Here is a 19,594-nt window from a genome sequence, read left to right on the forward strand (position 1 = left end):
ATGCAGGGCAGGCAAGTGCAGTCCCCCTACGGCAGAAGTCCCAAGAGGGCCTGGTGCCCTGGAGCCAAGAGAGAGAAGGGCTAGATTTCCTTTGTTTTAAAGTTTATATAGATTTCAAGTGCTTCCAGTGGCCACACCCATCCTGGCCAATGACCTGTTTCCAGGTGTGATTGATGGGCAATCATTTTCTCATGTCACTCAGACCTTAGTGGGCATGTGTCAAAACTGCCTTTGTCTAGTCCCCTCCCCCATCAATCTGTGGGGAATCAATTTGGAGAATGTTAAAGGTAGCTTTGGGGCAAAGCTGTATGAATGGCATGCCTATATTTTTTGGTCTCCCCTTTCACTCCTTTTCGGTTAAATAATAACCAGGATATTACAAAGGTATCATTCCTAGGGAGAACCCTATTGTGCCATCCTATGGCTCTGATTTAAGAAGTTCTTTAGTTTGCCAAAATATATACATTTCTTGTGAGTGTGAGTTAGTTTCTACCACTTTTTTCTTTATTCTATAATGTATATCTAAGATATATACTTCTGAAGATTTACATTCCTTCCCACTATTTAAAAAATACAGTGTGGATTTTATATTAAAACTAGTAACCCTGCACACGAATCCATGCACCAGTAGCTCTCTGCCACCCTCCTATAGCTCTCCCCCTGCTGCCCTGCCCTCCTGTAGCTCCCCTCGCCCTCCTACCCCTTCCCCCCACCCCATAGCTTGCTGCCCTGTCCCCTCCTATAGCTTTTCACCACCCACTTGTAGTTCGCTGCCCCACTCTCCTGCAGATCCATGATCTGGTTGTTACACCTCAAAGCATAACGGATAATTAGCATATTCCTCTCTTATTATATAGGATATATAGGATATTGCTCATTTGTATGTTATGTCAGATAGCATCAATAAAATGTGCAACAATTTTTTAAGTAAAATTTTGGGGTGACATGGCTTAATAAAATTATAAAGGTTTCAAATATACAATTCTATGATACATCACCACCCCAAGTCAAGTCTCCTTTCTTTACCATTTACCCCCCCTTATATCCTCTTCTACCTCCCACTAGCTCCCTTTCCCTCTAGTAATCACCCATACCATTGTCTTTGTTATTGTTTTTTCCTTTTTTGCTTTGCTTCATGTTCTGCAAATTTTTATTATAATACTGATAATTTTTAAATCTAGATAAATTTAGATGTGTCAGATAACTAAAGATATATATTTTAATCCAGTGAAGACCATTTATTATTCAAAATGCATAAAAATGTTGTGGTATTATATTACTATATATTAATGCTTTAACAAATTTGAATTATGATGATTAATATAACAAATTGTTCCATTAAGAGAGAGCTATGTAATGGCTCCCATGAAATCTGAATCAGGAACAATTCCATATTCTTACCTCTCAGATTTTAAAGAACAGAAACACAGAAATTTTCTTTGCCACCTTTGGGCTAATAAGATAGAAAAACAGGATGTACATTATATTTTGTTTTTATTAGCTATGTAGAATTCTTAAAAGCACACATGAAACATTTGAACATATATTTAAATTTATATTTGAGAGAGGAAAGTAGAGAAAGAAACATCTATGTAAGAGAAACATTGATTGATTGCCTCCCTGACCAAGGATCAAACCCAAAAACCTTTTGGTGTACGGGACGATACTCCAACCAACTGAGCCACACCAGCCAGGGCTGAACATATTTTTAAATAATATAATTAAAATGTTTTGTCTCGCATGAAGTAAAAGAAAATATACTGTACACCCAACCATATTACATAGATCTAATTAATGAAATTAGATGTAATTTTAAAGTTATCATCCAGGGCCCTTATTCCCAAGCACATGACCTGTAACTAGAAACCCACCATTCTTCAAGGACCTTGCTGATCCCTTTTCCTATGATAATTCATTTGGCAATTGAGAAACATAATATGCTAATCAAATTTCAATGGCTAAGGTTTAGTGAATTTATAAATTGTTCCTATAAACATTTATACAAATTAGGCCATGGCTTTCCTATAGAAACCTTTCCTGAGTCTCAGCTGATAGAGATATAATATACGGCCAGGGAGTTTGTAAGCACATTTAGCTTAAGCATCAATTCTCTCAGACCATTAATACTCTAAGTAAATTTCCCATTTAGCAAGCTAAATGCTATTTAATTTGAAATGGTTCAGTTATGATCTGAAATTACTTAACTCTGAGTAATGGCCCAGACTTACTGTATTTTCAGCAATGAACTTAAATAATAGAGAAAGGAAATTACTAGAGCTATTCACCTATGCAAGGAGTAACTTTAAGGATAGCTAGTGGAAATCGCTGAAATAATGCTTATTCCCAGAACAATTGATAGCCTTTGTGATAAGATCTTTGAATAAGAAAGCATTAACTCTAACAATTATTTAAATCTTAAGGGTTGATCAATTTTAAAGATTCTTCTGTGCTAAGCAGAAATAAAATGTGCAGAAATTCTAAAAAGAGTGAGTTTGATGTGTGCCTCTAGCAGAAGTGATTTTAAATGTTCTTTAAGATTTGGGGGATTGGGAACTGTGAAAATCTATCCTGTGTAAGAAACTGCTAATCTGGGAATATCATGATAAATGAAAGCACACCTGATCCCTCCACTCCTGGAGCTTTCAGTCCAGTTGACAGACAAATATGAACCAAGTAATCACTCTACGTAATGTACAGCTATAAATCAAGGAAAGATATATAGTTCTATGACAGCATGTAAGAATGACTTTCCTTCAACTTGGGGAGGGACAGAAATGCTTCCCATAGGTAAATATAATTACACTAGAGAGTCGGTGCATGAAATTTGTGCACGGATCGGGGGAAGGTCCCCTCAGCCCAACCTGCACCCTCTCCAATCCGGGACCCCTCGGGGGATGTCCAACTGCCGGTTTAGGCCCGATCCCAAGGATCGGGCCTTAACTGGCAGTCGGACATCCCTCTCACAATCTGGACCGCTGGCTCTTACTCACCTGCCTGCCTGCCTGGTCACCCCTAACTGCCCCCCTTACCAGCCTGATAACCCCTCACTGCCTCTGCGTGCTGGACTGATCACCCCTGACTGCCCTGTACTGCTGACCCGGTTGCTTTCAACTGCCCCCTCCCTGCTGGCCTAGTCACTCCTAACTGCCCTCCCCTCTGGCCTGGTCACCCCTTACTGCTCCCCTTGCTCACCTGGTTGTCCCCAACTGCCCTATCCCTGCTGGCCTGGTGGCTCCTAACTGCCCCCTGACATCCTAATCACCCCAACTGCCCCCTTGCAGGCCTGGCCACCCCCAACTGCACACCCCCCCTGCTGGCCTGGTTGCCCCTAACTGCCCCCCCACCCCCCGCTGGCCTGGTCACCTTTTACTGCCCCTCTGCCAGCCTGGTCGCCCCTGACTGACCCCCTGCCGGCCTGGTTGCCCCCAACTTCCCCCCCCCCTTCTGGCCTGGTTGTCCCCAACTGCCCACCCTGCCGGCCTGGTCACCCCTCACAGCCCCCCACCAGCCTGGTTACCCACGCAGCCTGCTGTTCAGTCATTTGGTCGACCCTCACTAACCCCCCTGCCGGCCTGGTTGTCCCATGCAGCCTGCTTGTTCAGTTGTTTGGTCATCCCTCACTAACCCCCCTGCTGGCCTGGTCGTAGGCAGCCAACTTATGAGGGTGTGATGGTTAATTTGCATATTACCCCTTTATTATATAGGATTCCTTTAAATATATTTTCATTGAGTTTATTGAAGTTATATTGGTTAATAAAATTATATGTTTCAGGTGTACAATTATATAATTCATCATCTATATATAGTATGTGTTCACCACTCAAAGTCTAGTCTCCTTCCATCACCATTTATAATTTATGCTCCCTTTACCCTCTTTACCTGCCCCCTCATCTCCCCTTTCTCTCTGGTAGTCACCAGGCTGATGTTGCGTCTATGAGTTCTTTTTGTTTAATTTTTTCTTAATTCCTTCACCTATTTCACCCAGACCACCAATATACCATTCCACTTTACCCCTAACAGTCGTCAGTCTGTTCTCAGTATATATGAGTTTGTTTTTATTTTGTTTTCTTTATATCAGATGTACTACCTCAATTCTCTAGCAGTCTCTGTAATTACAATTTTGTGGTAAAATGAGTTATATTGCCAATGATTCAAATTTAAATGTGAATAGGAATGGGGATTTTATCAATCAGAATAACCAATATTTTAAGAATGCTTGGTAGAACTTATATTGAAGTAATTAGATGATTTTAACTTCATTTTGTGAAAAAAAAAAAAAAAACTACTGTGTGTGTGTGTGTGTGTGTTTGAATCAAACAATCTCATTGAGAAAAAAATAAAAGTAGGAGCTAGCAAGATAACTTAGGTCACATATAAATACTAGAGGCCCGGTGCATGACATTTGTGCATTGGGGGGTATCACTCAGCCCAGCCTGCACCCTCTCCAATCTGGGACCCCTCAGGGGATGTCCGACTGCCCTCCCCTGCTGACCCAGTTGCCCCCAACCGCCCTCCCCTGCTGGCCTGGTTGCCCCTAACCACCCTCCCCTGCCGGCCCAGTCACCCCCAACTGCCCTCTGCTGCCAGCCCGGTCACCCCCAACTGCCTTCCCCTGCCAACCCGGTCGCCCCCAACTGCCCTCCCCTGCCTGCCTGGTCGCCCCTAACTGCCCTCCCCCGCTGCTATGGTCACCCCTAACTGCCTTCCCCTGCTGGCTTGGTTGCCCCTAACTGCCCTCCCCTGCTGGCTTGATCGCCCACAACTATCTTCCCCTGCCGGCCATCTTGTGGTGGCCATCTTTGACCACATGGGGGTGGCCATCTTGTGCAATGGCATGAGGGTCAGTTTGCATATTACCTCTTTTATTATACAGGATGGGTTTTTCAGTAGTTAAATAAATTAAGAGCTGCTAGTTAAAATTTATAGTGAATCCAAAAATTAGACAATCTGCCACATTTTTGCTAAAAATGAAAAACACTAATAAATGCAAGATATAAACCTTACATTTTAAGCTTCTCTTAGTTTTATCATAAATTTCAGTAATAAGGACCCCAATAAGAGATAGTTCCCAGGATTCATGCTATATGTGGAATTTCTCTCTTAAATTAGTTTATTGTCATTGATAAGGTTTTTGCTTGATGTCTTACCAGCTGCATAAGTTGATGCAGTGGGCAGATAGATTGAATCAAAACAATCTAACAAAGCATGTATCAAAAAGCTGGATCAAATTTCCCCATTTCTGTCCCATTGCCTACATAACCTCACCTTCAGCAACAAGTTTTTGCTGATAGGATAGTCTAAATCCAATCAACAACTTGTACATTTAGTTATGAAAAGTTTTGCATCCTTTAATATTCATAAAAATTGTAAGAAATTTCCTCTAGCTGATCACAAAACCAGTTTATAATATCACATGATCTCAATCATATGTGGGATATAATGATCAACATAATTTGATGAACAAAAATAGATCCAGAGACAAATGGCAGGGGAGGTAGGGGGAGGGTTAGAGAGCAACCAAAGGACTTGTATGCATGCATATTAGCATAACCAATGGACACAGACACTGGGGCAGTAAGGGCTTGCCCGGGGTGGGAATGGCTGGGGTGGGGGGTGGGGGGCGGGGGGTGTTAATCAGGGAAAAAGGAGATATATGTAAAACTTTAGACAATTAAAAAAAACAGTTTATCAAAGAGATGTTTTAAAATATTAGAATCTCAATGATCCCACTTTATTATGCATAAGACACATTATTCATTTGATAGTGTGGGGCGTTAAGAATGAGTCACCCCAAGATGTGCCTCAGTGGCATGCAAATTACTTTGAGCTAAAGGCAATTTTAGTTTCAGATTCAAGAGAAACGTCTGTCCACTTGTTTAACTAACTAGAAGAACTTGAATTAGGGGGCCTTGTCCCAAATGAGATTATCAAATATAATTCTTCTGACCTATCTGTAGTGCAGAGCAAACTTCCATTTAGTAAGCATCTGCTCTTCCTTTCATCCTGCAATGACTCTTTGAAGCCCCAAAAGTATATTACCTCATCGCTAGCTCAGGATGGTTTACATACCTCAACCCCACTTTTGATCTCTGAACCTCTTGTGCATGTGGGGTTTCTGGTTAGCTCGTGTACACAGGGTTCCCATACATATGTGTGAATTAAATCTGTCTCATGTCTATTTGATTATTAGACCAGCCAGAACCTTGAGGTTAGAGAAAAGTTTGTTCCTCTCCCACAGTAGCCATGGACTCTTGTTTATGCATTGGTTAATTTTGGTAAAATAATTACCACACACTTATCAATGAATAATTATTGGACTAGCAGCACCTCAGGTATTTGATCAAATTAGTAAGTTTTCATTATGATGAATCAGTAATGATAAGGAGAAATTATGAAAATGTGATGTACATTATCAGAGTATTTGGAAATAGTTAGCTGGTGATTTAGGAGTACCCAATCCAGTGATTCTCATGTGTCATGGCTAGTCACAGAGTAGTGGTCTCAGAATCACCAGGGGTGTTTTTCAACATAAACATTTCTTGGCCCCATGCCAAAAGATTCTCATTCATCAGTCTATTTCAAGTTATACCCCAAGGGTATTTATTTCTAAAAACTATTAGAATTATCCTGATGGGCAACAAGGTGCAGGAGCCACTGAACTTGACTATGTTCTATTATATTTTGTAAGGAACCTACTCAAACATCCAGAGAAAGTGTAACTAGTATGTATATCTCTGAGCCTTAAGGTTTTTGTTCTGGATACATGATTTGGGATTCTGGATATGTTCTCCTCCTCAGTTGCAATTAAAATTTAGTTTTGAAAAATACCTCAACTTCATCAACTTGCTGATTTACTAACTTGTGTTCTAATCTTATTCATGTCCTTTATGTAATTAATTATAATGTTTTGTGTTTTGCCATCCAAAATGTCAGTAAAAAATTAAATAACAAAAACTCATGACTAAAGAAGTATTTGTTTTCTTCTAATGAATGTCACCATTTGAAAATCATGCCTATTAAAATTTACAGATTATTAAACCAAAGAATCTCAGATGAGTAAGGCATAAACACTTTTTGAAAAATATGATTAAGAGTGAATGCCAACATTATCCCTTATTTATAGCTATCATATTTAATGAGATTTTATTTAGCTAATAATATACATGATAATGATTTTATACATAATATTATGTTATAAAATACTATATCACTCATCATATAGTCTAAATTGGAATTGCAATTTAAATGCTTTCTATTTTAAAATAACAGAAATATATTTTTAAATCACCGTTATCTTATATGCATTTCCCACAACATGTAGTACAGAATATTAGAAAGGTTATTTGAAAATAATTGTCAAATACATTATTAAATACTTTATGTATATACGTATGTATAGATATAGATATAGAGATACTTTTTTCAGAATTTTTAATCTTCTAGTCCATGTAGTGAATGCCTAATAGACAGACATAGCATATAACACTTCCAAAATTTATATGACCATAAAACCCTATGTTTTTAAAGTATTTAAAGGAGCACTCTGGGAATTGCTAAACTACATCCAATAAACTTCGTTAAGATTTTCTCACTAACTATGCCCTGTGATTTTATTCTTGAAAGAACTTCTACCCTAAAAAAACAGAGCGAAGAACCTTAGTTACCAGACTATCCACCTAATCCTATCACCGAGTTTGAAATGAACTTACATGGTACTGAACAAGAAAAACCCTGACATACATTTCAAACAGTCTTCAGTTATTGTGCTGAAAAATTGTATCGGATTTTGGTTCAGAAAACATTTCTATTTTAAATAAAAGAACTAATAACTTCTACTTGATCTATTACCCTTTCACTTGAACATAATCAATTGCTTCTGTAAGACTGTTCACCACGCCAGAAAAAACTCCCACTTAGGAGAATATGAGTACTATGGAGTGACATCTTTCTCAAATATCTGCCCAGATTTCTTTCTTTTTTTTTTTTTTAAAGTTTTCTTTCTATATTTTCATTCTAACATGCATTTATTTATTTATTTATTTTAAATATATTTTATTGATTTTTCACAGAGAGGAAGGAAGAGGGATGGATAGTCAGAAACATCAATGAGAGAGAAACATCGATCAGCTGCCTCTTGCACACCTCCTACTGGGGATGTGCCCGCAACCAAGTTACATGCCCTTGACCGGAATCGAACCCGGGACCTTTCAGTTCGCAGGCTGACGCTCTATCCACTGAGCCAAACCGGTTTTGGCTCTGCCCAGATTTCTTAAACATTTTTTTTCCTGGATCTGAGGAAGAGAAACTAGGCTTTCTATTAGATTTTGGACTATTAAATGCAAACGTTAGTCAGTTTGGAGGCCATGTTTTTCTCCACTAAGATGAGAAAATGTAAAGAAGCCATTTTACAGAGAAAGAAAATATGAAAGGTTTAGGAAGGAGTAGAGAAGAAAGGTTTCTAGTTCCAGTTGCCCCAGAGACTCAGACACATGCCAATCTTTGAGTTCCAAGAGTACCCCCTCTATCCCAGAAATATGTCCCATGCTGGCTTAAGGAAATTTAATTTGGATTGCTGTCATTTTTTACTATTTGAGTACTGGAAATTATATCTCCCATCCAACTGATTTAGTCCAACTGATACATTTTTTCTCCTATGTATATCTCAACACCAGTTGTATCCTACCTTCCTCACTGCTGCTATTTTAGTTCAGGCTCATTATTTTATTTCAGTTATTAAAGCACCATTCTACTGGGTCCTGTGATAGCCTATTAAAAATTAAGTTGCAATATCTAACATGTAAATTGTATCAGGTCTATAACAAAAAAAAAAATGTTTCAAATCAATTAAAAATGTTCTGTCTTTCCACTGCTCATTTAAGATTTTGCCCAAAACAAAATCTTAAAATGTTGTAAAGACCATACTTAATCAGGTTCCAACTCCATCTCTTACCACATCACACATTCTATAATTCAGTTACCCACTGTTACTGAACAAGAACTCCAAAAGATGGTATCTCAAAACAATAATTTATTACTATTTCTTATTATCTGAAAGTTGATTGGATGATTCTCATTTGGAGTCTCTCATGACATTGCAGTTGGAAAGCAGTTGAGATTGGAGTCATGTGAAGTCTCAACTGGACTATGTGTTAAAGATGGCTTTTTAGGTAAACTATTTCTTTTTATATTTTCTATTACAGTTTACATTCAATATTATTTTACACTAGAGTGCCGGTGCATGAAATTCGTACACAGGTAGAGTCCCTAGGCCTGGCCAGCAATCAGGGCCCATCAGGGCCTTCCTTCGTTCTGTGCTGCCCCCTGGTAGTCAGAGCACATCATAACAAGCAATAGAACTCTCAGTCTCCCGATTGAACTCCTGCAGGGACACTTTGCATATTAGCCTTTTATATATATATATATCAGCTTCAGGTGGACAGCATAGTTATTGGACAATCATATACTTTACAAAGTGGTCCTCCCAATATTTCAAGTACCCACCTGGCACAGTATTATAATATTATTGACTGTATTCCCTATGCCGTACTCTACATTAACATGACTATTTTGTAACTACCAGTTTGTACTTCTCAATCTCTTTACCTTTTTCACCCAGCTGCTCCAACCTCTTTCAAAATATATCACTTTAATACCCTACCTCCTGTGTAATCGTATCACATCATCCTGTATATGCCCTGTCAAAGATATCTTATTACTGTTTCTTCAAATAAATTACCTCTGTGTACAAATGTTCTCCCCTTGGTCTAAAATGCCTTAACTTCCTAAGTGGCTGGCAAATTCTTACCCATCCTTGAAGACTTAGCTCAGATCAGTTGTTGCTTTATATGTGTGAATTCTCTCCCTAGCCATGAGCTCTATATGCCCTGGATTTTTTCTGCTGCTTAAACACCTCACACAGCTCTATTATAGTGGTTAGTGTATTGCATGCAACTTTTTTCACTTGTGTATCTTTCTGCTTAGACTGTGAATTTTGAAAGAACAACAATTTTGTTGTTTATATCTCCTTTTTCTAGTGCTAATTAATTAGTCTATCTACTTGAGATTAAAAATAAATTTTAGACTACAAAAATGTTTTATCTAAGAAGTTCACAAACTCTTCTGAGGAAGAAAATTGTTTTTGCATTGGAATGTATCTTAATGAGCTTGTTTTTTTTTAAATTAAGATAAATGCTCTGGAGTTGCTTTTTAAGAGACAGAGACAATTAAATTGCTTTATATAATAAATTAATTGGGATATGTGGGTGTGGGACCCCAGCAGGAAAATGGTTCAGCTGGACAGAATGGTTCAGCATTAACAGTAATGTGAAGAAATGGTGACTAAAAAAAAAACTATTTAAGAATGCTTTATATTCAGATTATTATTTTAATTCTGCTGTTATGAATTACTATTATTAATTCTGAGATTACTTTTATTATTTGTTAAATATGCAAATGCCTTATGTGAATGATGTTTTGAGAATATTTAGGGGGAAAGGCTATATATCATTGCTGACATGTACACATAAGGAACTGTTTGACATTGAAATGGGGACTCAGAACTGTTGGACATTGAAATTGGGACTCAAACATTTTTTGTTATTATATGTGTATTTCTAGTCTGCAGAGGCAAGATTTTTTAAAGGAAAGAAATGGGGAAAAAAATAGATACAGAGGCAAAGAAGCATTGAACAGACTGTCAAACTACAGCGGGAAGGCAGGGGAGGTTGGGGCGGGGGCTGTAAGAGATCAACCGAAGGACTTGTATGCACGCATATAAGCATAACCAATGATACAAGACACTGAGCGGGGTGGGGGGGCAGGTAAAGGCATGTACTGGGGGGTAGGGGAGGCCGGGTGGAGGTCAATGGGGAAAAAAGGAGACATATGTACTATTTGTAATACTTCAAACAATTAAAAAAAATTCAGTGAGTCAAGAACTTTGGAGTTAAGAGGATGTTATGAGAATTAACACTCCTGTATTTTTAGAAACATCAAAGAGCAATGGATTAGGCTTCCCATAGAACCTGATTTGGAGGTAATAAAACTAAACAAGTGTGTTTGGCTGCCTGCCACAACAAAAACTGAACCTCGTGAGTCAGGTGCTGGTGCAAATGGAAAAAGGTTTATTCCGGTGCCAGGACCTGGGAGAATGGTGGACTCCCATCTCAAAGACCATCTACTCTTCCTGCTCAAGCTGTGGTTCTTATAGAAATAGGGGAAACAGGGCTTTTTTTCTCTATCCAATTATCTTGCTAGCTTTTGGTGTGCTGGGGCCCTACCCATTCATTGTTTTAGCCTTTGGCACACTCAGTGTAAGAACTTTCCCCTGCACCATCTTGGCCAATTGGGGAAACTCCCCAGTACTCCCTGATGGTCTACAGTAACAGTAGCAGTCAATATTATTTAAATATCAAAATAAAGGAGACCTCTGTTAGCAACTAGATCATATTTTTATAGAAGCTAAATTTTCTGTCAGTTCCTGTAGGGTCTTTAATGTGCATCATTAGATATCTTAAAAGTAGATTTTTTTTTCTTAGAATATACATTAATTCTCCACTTGTTAATTAAAAAACTATTTCCAATTATGAATGGTAGTGACTGGTATATTTCCAATAAAGTATGTAAATCTTTTTTGACATCATTAAAGGACAGAAGGTTCTAGGAAAACAGAGGCATAGCTTGAACTATATATAAATGAAAGCAATAATAAATGCATGTACCAATGCTCTTTTCAGAGAGGCATGTGTTACTAAAAGATACAGTTGGGTTGGGACAGATGGATGAGTATGATTCACTACTGGTGTAGAAGGAAGCTATGGCTTAAAAACATTGACTTCTATTACTTCTCTTCTGAGAAACTAAGCTCTCTTGTATTTTTAATAATTAAATTTACCAACTAAAGCTTTGGAATAATGTAAATATTTTCTTTGCAAATTTAGTATTATAGTTCCATAATAAGCACTTGCAGTCTCTTTGTGTAAAATCATAGTACCTACTGTAACATTAGTTTAATGACTGCCCTCATAATTTCTAACTGCAGCTACAGGAGTCATGAATTAATATTGTCATTGTCTAAAAGTGTATAAATATCCTAATTCTCTTCTCACTTTTTAAAAGTAAGAATAGTCCTTTGCCAGTAGAGTTCTGTTTCCTTTACTTATTACATGTTTCCTAGGTATTTTTATTATTGTGATAATTTGAGATCAGTTATTATTTCTATTTTTCTGATTAAAATATTAATTAGTCACCTGGGCTTTACATATATTGTGAAAGAACTTTAAAGAAAATAAAGTTAAATTCATTAACTTTACAGAATTAAGCTCAAATCTGTAATTATATTTGTTCTTTCTATAATTCTCTGTTGGCTTTTCAATTAAATATATTATGGATCCATTTACAAGTTAGTCAACCAGTTACCAGTTACCATAAAGTGAGGTATATAGAATTTTATTTTAGACTGAAGTTCAGAGGTAGATTTTTGATATCTGGATTTACTATCATTCAAAAATATTTAATTGATCATATTTTTGGTAATAAAATAGGAATTCAAATGCAACTTGTATAATATAACTTAGGTTTGTAGTTAATTTAAAGTGAGCATAATTCCATAAAATGAGCACAATTTCCATAAAAGATAAGGACAGTTTTTCATGGACAAATAATTTTGCTGCCAACCCCAAATTCTAGGTGCTGGAAACTATTATTTCCTTTTCCCTTTCAACACACTCACCCCAGCATCTGCCACACTTCTCACAGCCAGCCTTAGGGCATGATGAGGAACTGAGAAGTCACAACCTGCTAACTCTTCACACTGAAGGGTGGGAAGCTCTAGGGACTAATGGTGTTCAAACTTCCCTGACCCTAGCCCTGACTTATAATAAATCCAGTGCTTCCCAAGGCAATGCTCTTTTATATTTCCTAAAGTGAAGTTCATACATGTAATTCGTCTAAATACATAATTTTAAAAAATATATAATATTCTGAGTGCAAAAGAGCTGTTAAAGAAAGTTAATGCATAATAAATGGCATGTATTTTGATATGTAACTATCCAAGCATGTCCAGACATAATCAATTAGATGCTATTACTTCTGTACATGATCTCTGTGAATGTGGCAGATGAGATATTAACATATCACATATTGGCAACTTGAGTCATTAGTAATGGGGCTTTCCAAAAAATCTTCAAATAAAACAGAGTCTGGTCAATATTCCTTTGCTACTGAAGTCTCAATACTTCTAGACCCTCTCACCTGACAGACAAATATATGTGTACACTAATATAGATAGATGATAGATAGGTGATAGATAGATAGATAGATAGATAGATAGATAGATAGATAGATGATAGATAGATAGATAGATAGCAGATAGATAGATAATAGATGGACAGATCTGTATTAGTTTCCTGTGGATGCTGTAAGAAATTGCCACAAACTGGGTGCGATAAAACACATACAAATATATTCTTTCATAATCTGGAGGCAAGGTTTCCAAAACTGAGTTGTAGGCAGAGCCACACTCCTTCCCAAGGCTCTAGAGGAGAATCCATTCCTTGCCTTTTCCAACTTTAAGTCATTCTCAGCATCCCTTGGTTTCTGGCCACATCACTCCAATTTCGGCTTCTGTGGTCTCATTGCCTCCTCCTCTTCTGTCTCAAAATTTCTTCTGCCTTTCTTTTATAATGATACATGCGATTGCATTTAGGGATCACCAGGATAAACTAGATTAGCTTCTCTCAAGTTCTTTAATTTAATCACATATTTTGCCAAATAAGGTGATTTATTCACTCTTTTGCTATGTAAGGTAATAGTTATAGGTTCCAAGGATTAGGACAGACACATCTTTGTAGGGGTCATTAATCAGCTCAATACAGTGTTTTTCTATACTTAGTATCAAACTAAGCATGAATTAATTTTGCTCTTTCTAGCCATCAGTAGCCTTCCATTTACTTAATTTTTCAATTCCATTATATATCTACTACAGGCCCAGTGCAGGAATTTGTGCATGGGTGGGTCTTGCTGGGAGGAGGGGCTGTAGGCAGTTGGCTGGCTGGCCCCACCCCTGATGGGTGGGGGGGCAGGAGGAGGGACCATGGGCAGTTGGCCGGCCCCGCCCCCTGGTGGAACTCCCAGTCGAGGGGACAATTTGCATATTAGCCTTTTATTATATTGGACACACGTGATTTTCAGCCTTTTTCATCTCATGGTACACATAAACTAATTACTAAAATTCTGTGGCACACCCAAAAATATATTTTTTGCTGATCGAACAAAAAAAATGGCTATAATTCTGATTCATTCACACTAGAAGGCTATTGTTGTTTTGGCTGTTGTCACGTTTTTATTTGCCAATCTAAAACAAAAGAGGTCAGTGTCTCAGACTAAATACTCAGGTATTACATGTTTTAAAAATTCTTACAGCACATCAGTGTGCCAACACACACTGGTTGAAAATCACTGATGTATAGTAATTTCAAAATTGTTACCTTGTAGCCTGGAGCAAGTCAACTCCTGAGCAAGTTGATTCAAGAAAAAGTGTCTTTTGCCCAGTTGTAGTGGCTCAGTGCTTAATTGACCTATGAACAAAGGAGGTCAAGGTTCAATTCCAGTTCAGGGCACATGCCCCAGTTGTGGTCTTAGTTGCCGGTGTGGGGGCATGCAGGAGGCTGCCAATTGATTCTCTCTCATCATTGATGTTTCTATCTCTTTCCCTTCCTTTCTGAAATCAATAAAAATATATTAAAAAAAGAAAAAGTGTATTTTTATCCCAGAAGCCTGATCTCAGATGTCCTACTCAAGAAACTATTAGTCCTTTGTTTACTGATCACTTTAAAGATATAATCTATATCATTAACATAAAGAAAGGTAGCTATTTGTTGAGCAATAACAATTGTTTTCACAAGTTTGTTATAGTTTTCATAGAAGAACATAAGCCCTTTTCCAAGATGTCATAGATACTATAAAGATCATATAGGGAGCTACCAAAAGGGATTTACTTTGCTTTATTTCTTCTTAGTGTTGTGATTTTCTTCTGGTACTTGATTTTCCACCACAAAAGACAACTTCTTTCATGGGAACTTCTTGTATAACATTAATTTTTACATAAAATTATCTTGCATTAGTATGGACAGCTATTGAAAAGGATTCTCAGATTTGACTATGCCATGGACACTTTCCTACAGCTGCATTCATTTGAATAGCAGTTATTAAAAAGGAAAAGCCTGCCAATTAAGTCTGTAATACAAGAAAAAATTGGAAATGATAAGGTTCTCTGTAAGAGAATAAACAAACTATTTTTTCTTTATCATAAAAGACTAGCAATTAAAACAAATGAACTATAACTAGATGTAAACATACTTATAAGTTTTAAAAATTTAGTGTTAAGTTAAAAAACAAGTTATTTATGCAAATTCTTAAACAGAATGATACTGTATATTTTATATGAATGCAGATATATGTATAATATGCAAGAATTCATATGGGAATAATATATTTCATCTTCAGGATGGTGGATATCCCTGGAAAAAGTGATAAGGGATTCAGTGAGGAGTTACAAGCTTTAATTGTATCTATGAAATGTATTTTTTGAAAGGGAAAATAAAAATCAATGCAGAAATATAAAATGTCTCTAAAATCTTGATAGGTACAAGTTGTATGTCATATTATTTCTGTACTTTTCTATGTGTTATTTTATTGAAATGCACCAAAATACCCTGGTATTCTAAACTGTGATAACATATGAATAAGGATAATTATTTGAGTATGTAAATTTTTGTTTTGAATATTCCCTATTTTACCCATAATAACAGAAAAGAATGTATAGACACACACAATCTGCCCTTAAAATATTTTTAAAGCCATAGTTAAAGAGCTATATTTATTTAAAATTAAACAGTTGATAAATTCCCCTAGTCCCAAAGTTTCTTCTTTTAATGAGAGATAATGTCTTCCATCTATTTTAATAGTAACTTAATTTTTGCTGAGTTTTTTGTTTGACAAAACATTGTCACACAAATGAGAGATTAATCTCAGCCCTCATGGTGAGTTTACAGGAAGGGGTGTTCTGGTTGTATATTATTGTTGAATATGATGAGATTCTGAGAGGTTAAATCACTTTCCTCAAAATTAGTTGTTGGGCTGGTATCGAACCTCTACAGTCTATTCTTAAAACTGTCAATTCTTATTATTCTTTGTGATCAAAACTCTCCAAAAGCTCCCCATCTCACTCCAAATAAAATCTCAAAATCTTAAATGACATACAAATCAAAATTTACAATCTAACTTCACCACACACTATCTATTTTCTAGTTTACTCCATTCTGGCTATATGACTTCCATTCTATCATACACACACACACACACACACACACACACACACACACACACAGCAGGACTTTATACCTTAGAACCTTTGCATTTGCAGTTTATATTAGAATGCTTTAATGCCTGAAACCCACATGCTCACCTCCTTCAAGTCTTTGTTCAAATAGCATTTTAATTAGACCTACTGGGATTTCCCAATTTAAAATTAAAAACCCTCTCTTCATCCTTTATTCTCAGTATTTCCAAACTCCCTGTACCATCTCTATTATTTTCTCCAAAATACATATCATCTTCTCTCTTATTATATAAAATACATATTTATTGGATTTTAAAATGTATGTTCATCCCCACCAGAATATAAACTCTATAGTAATGTTTTGTATATGCATATATCTAAACATCTAGAATAGTAGTATCTGGCACTCAGTAGGAATATTTTATGAAGGAATTAATTAGTCATCAAGACCCACAACTTCATCTTCCTTGTTTGCCTCAGTTATTGTCACGATAATATCAACATTTACTGCTTTATGTGAACATGCAGTGATTGTGCTATGCATTTACTATACTTTGTCTTTTTAATATACAAAACCAACTTTTGAGGTGGCCATTATTATGCTTATGTTACAAATGAGGAAGCAGGCTAATTGGAATATAGTAACTTTCTAACACTACCATTTAGTAGGGATGACAACATTGATTCAATAAAATCTGATCTAAGATTTGGAACCTTAACCACTGTACTGTGATGCCTGCTCTTCACTCATTGACTTGTACTTATCATCAGATTATGAACATGGTTGCTGTGGGTCTTTGTTTAAGACATGACTCACTCTTAGTGTGTGTCCAACATCAAAAATGTAACCCTGGAAGATTGTGGGGAGGAGACTGATCTAGAGAAAATTCAGTAAGGCGATGTCTCACCTTGAGATCCCTGATAGCCTGTCAGCTCTCTTCTCCCTCAGAGCTCTAGCCTCTTCTTCTGATTAAATTTCTTCACTGGCCAGGCACTGTGCCAGGCCCTGGAAAGCACTGGTGAAACAACTCATTCACAATCTAATGGGAAGAAGGGGTTCTTAAAATAATGTGTGATCTGCACTCTAGTAGAGGTGTGTTGACAGAATAAATGGTCTATCAAGAGCACCTGAGTTTCCCAGGATGTTTGGGGAGGCATCTCAGGGATCTGGGTTAGATGAGTAAATTATCCACAAAACATGGTGGAGAGCAGGGAGGGAATCCAAAAACACATGTGGGCAAAGGCACAGAAGTGAGAAAGAACTGATGTATCTTTGGATGCCTTTGGTTCTACTTCAGGCCACACTGTATTTTTCTCTCTCCTGCCCTTATCTCTTTTACTTCTTTTATTTCTTTTTTTTCTTATAAGTTAGGGAGAGAGGAGTTTGGGTACAGTGTCTGGATTGCCAATGGGGAGGATTTTTGAAAAAAAAAAAAAATGGAACAAGTAAGTCAAATATTTTAATGTTGGATTTTACTTACTATGTAATTGTCCCAGCAGAGATTTTTTTTTTAAATTTCATATCACATCAAATAAATTCTCTATTGCCTGGTTTCTCTGTGACTGTATCTATAAAATGCATGTGTATTTAAGTGTTTTACAGAAGATATATATTTTTCATTCTTTACCCTTCTGCTTCCCACTGAGGGTTTAGGGCTATATTGTACAGACAGTGTATACTGGATAAATTAATATTTACTGATGAAAATCATGAATTTGTCAGGCACTGGCAGACAGCCACTCATGGCTTTTAAAAGATGTTTAAATTTCACATTTAATATATATTGCATAACATATATTATTAATTAGGTGATCTGCAGTAGCCAATATGTCATTAGCATATTTTTATTACTCCTTAGGAAATTAAATAGTTTCATTCTTTTCAATATAAAATTTGGGAACATTAAGAGATCGTTTCTACTTTTTTTTTGTGATAAACTCATGAAGAAAGACATCTTTAGCGGGTATCTAAAATAAGGTTTTTGATATTTTTTGTATGGTATTTAAATAGTTTAGAAAATATAACTAAAAGCTGTATTTGTTAAGCATAATAAGATTCTTAAATAAAAATTACAGTTTGTGCCCTCTCTGGTTTGGCTCAATGGATAAAGCATCGGACTGTGGACTGAAGGGTCCTGGGTTCGATTCCCGTCAAAGGGAACGTACCTCTGTTGCAAGCTCCATTCCCCCTCCCCCGCTCTGGTCCCTGCACAAGTGGGAGTCAACCAATTGATGTGTCTCTCTCACATGGATATTTCTCTCTGTCTTTTCCCCTCCCTTTTACTCTCTAAAAATCAATGGAAAAAATATCCTTGGGTAAGAATTAACAACAACAAAATTACAGTTTATATGCAATGTTCAATATTCATGAGTATGTTAGAGTAAAATTTGGAAATTCTGCTGAGCCAGTGAGGTTAACTGTGTTGATAGTTCGGAATACATTTATCTTGTTACGAGTTTATCTTCAGCTAATCTGATGGGAGAGTAAATAACAGTTGTCAGCTTTGTTGGGATTGATGAATTTTAAGTGCTATGACAATTAATTCTTCTAGTGTATTCTATGCATGCTGAGAAGCTGACTATATTTATAGCACTTATATTTTCACTGAAGACATTGCTTTGATGATGTGTGAAAATGGATTTAGGGAACAAATGTGAAAATCTGGTTTTGCTTGTATTTTATGACTTGACCAATTTAGTGTAGTAACTAATAGCACAATTTGCTAATGTTTTTTTTCCTAGTTTTTACATTGTATTTTATTCTGATTTCACATACAAAAGGTGGATTTGTATTCAGCAACAATAAGGGCAATATGAATGAAGAAGTATTTCAAGTTAATAGTCTTATAATGGAACTGAAATTTTCATACAATTCCTAAATTTAAGAAAAAATCCTTCACATATTCTTATTTTCTACAATGGATATGTTTTTATTCTTGAGCTTTTATTGTTTTATATGAAGAAATGTGTGATACTATCATAAATGAGACCTCAGTTTCTTTCAGCTTAAAATAGTCTAATTTTACATAATTAGTCCATTTTTGGGGGGGATAAGGGGAGATGTGTTTCTATCCATGCTCATGAACTTTCCTCCTTCCCTTCTTGTACAGATAGTATCAGGGTGGAGGGGGAAACAGGTATTTTTGTCGTATTGAGTTAGAATTTCTTCCATTTAGTTGTCTCACCATGATCTCATGGCAGGCATCATCTGCAGTGAAATTTTACCTTCTAGAAATCTGGGCATCATGATCTGGT

At 36.6% G+C, this 19,594-nt stretch overlaps 1 protein-coding gene across 23 annotated transcripts in view; it reads left to right on the plus strand.

Moving 5' to 3' along the window:
• PPFIA2 (PTPRF interacting protein alpha 2) overlaps positions 1-19,594 on the plus strand; it is a 492,483-nt gene that overhangs the window by 221,316 nt on the left and 251,573 nt on the right. The window lies entirely within an intron of this gene.

This window comes from Plecotus auritus (genome assembly GCF_963455305.1).
Source record: "Plecotus auritus genome assembly, chromosome: 3".
Lineage (NCBI taxonomy): Eukaryota > Metazoa > Chordata > Mammalia > Chiroptera > Vespertilionidae > Plecotus > Plecotus auritus.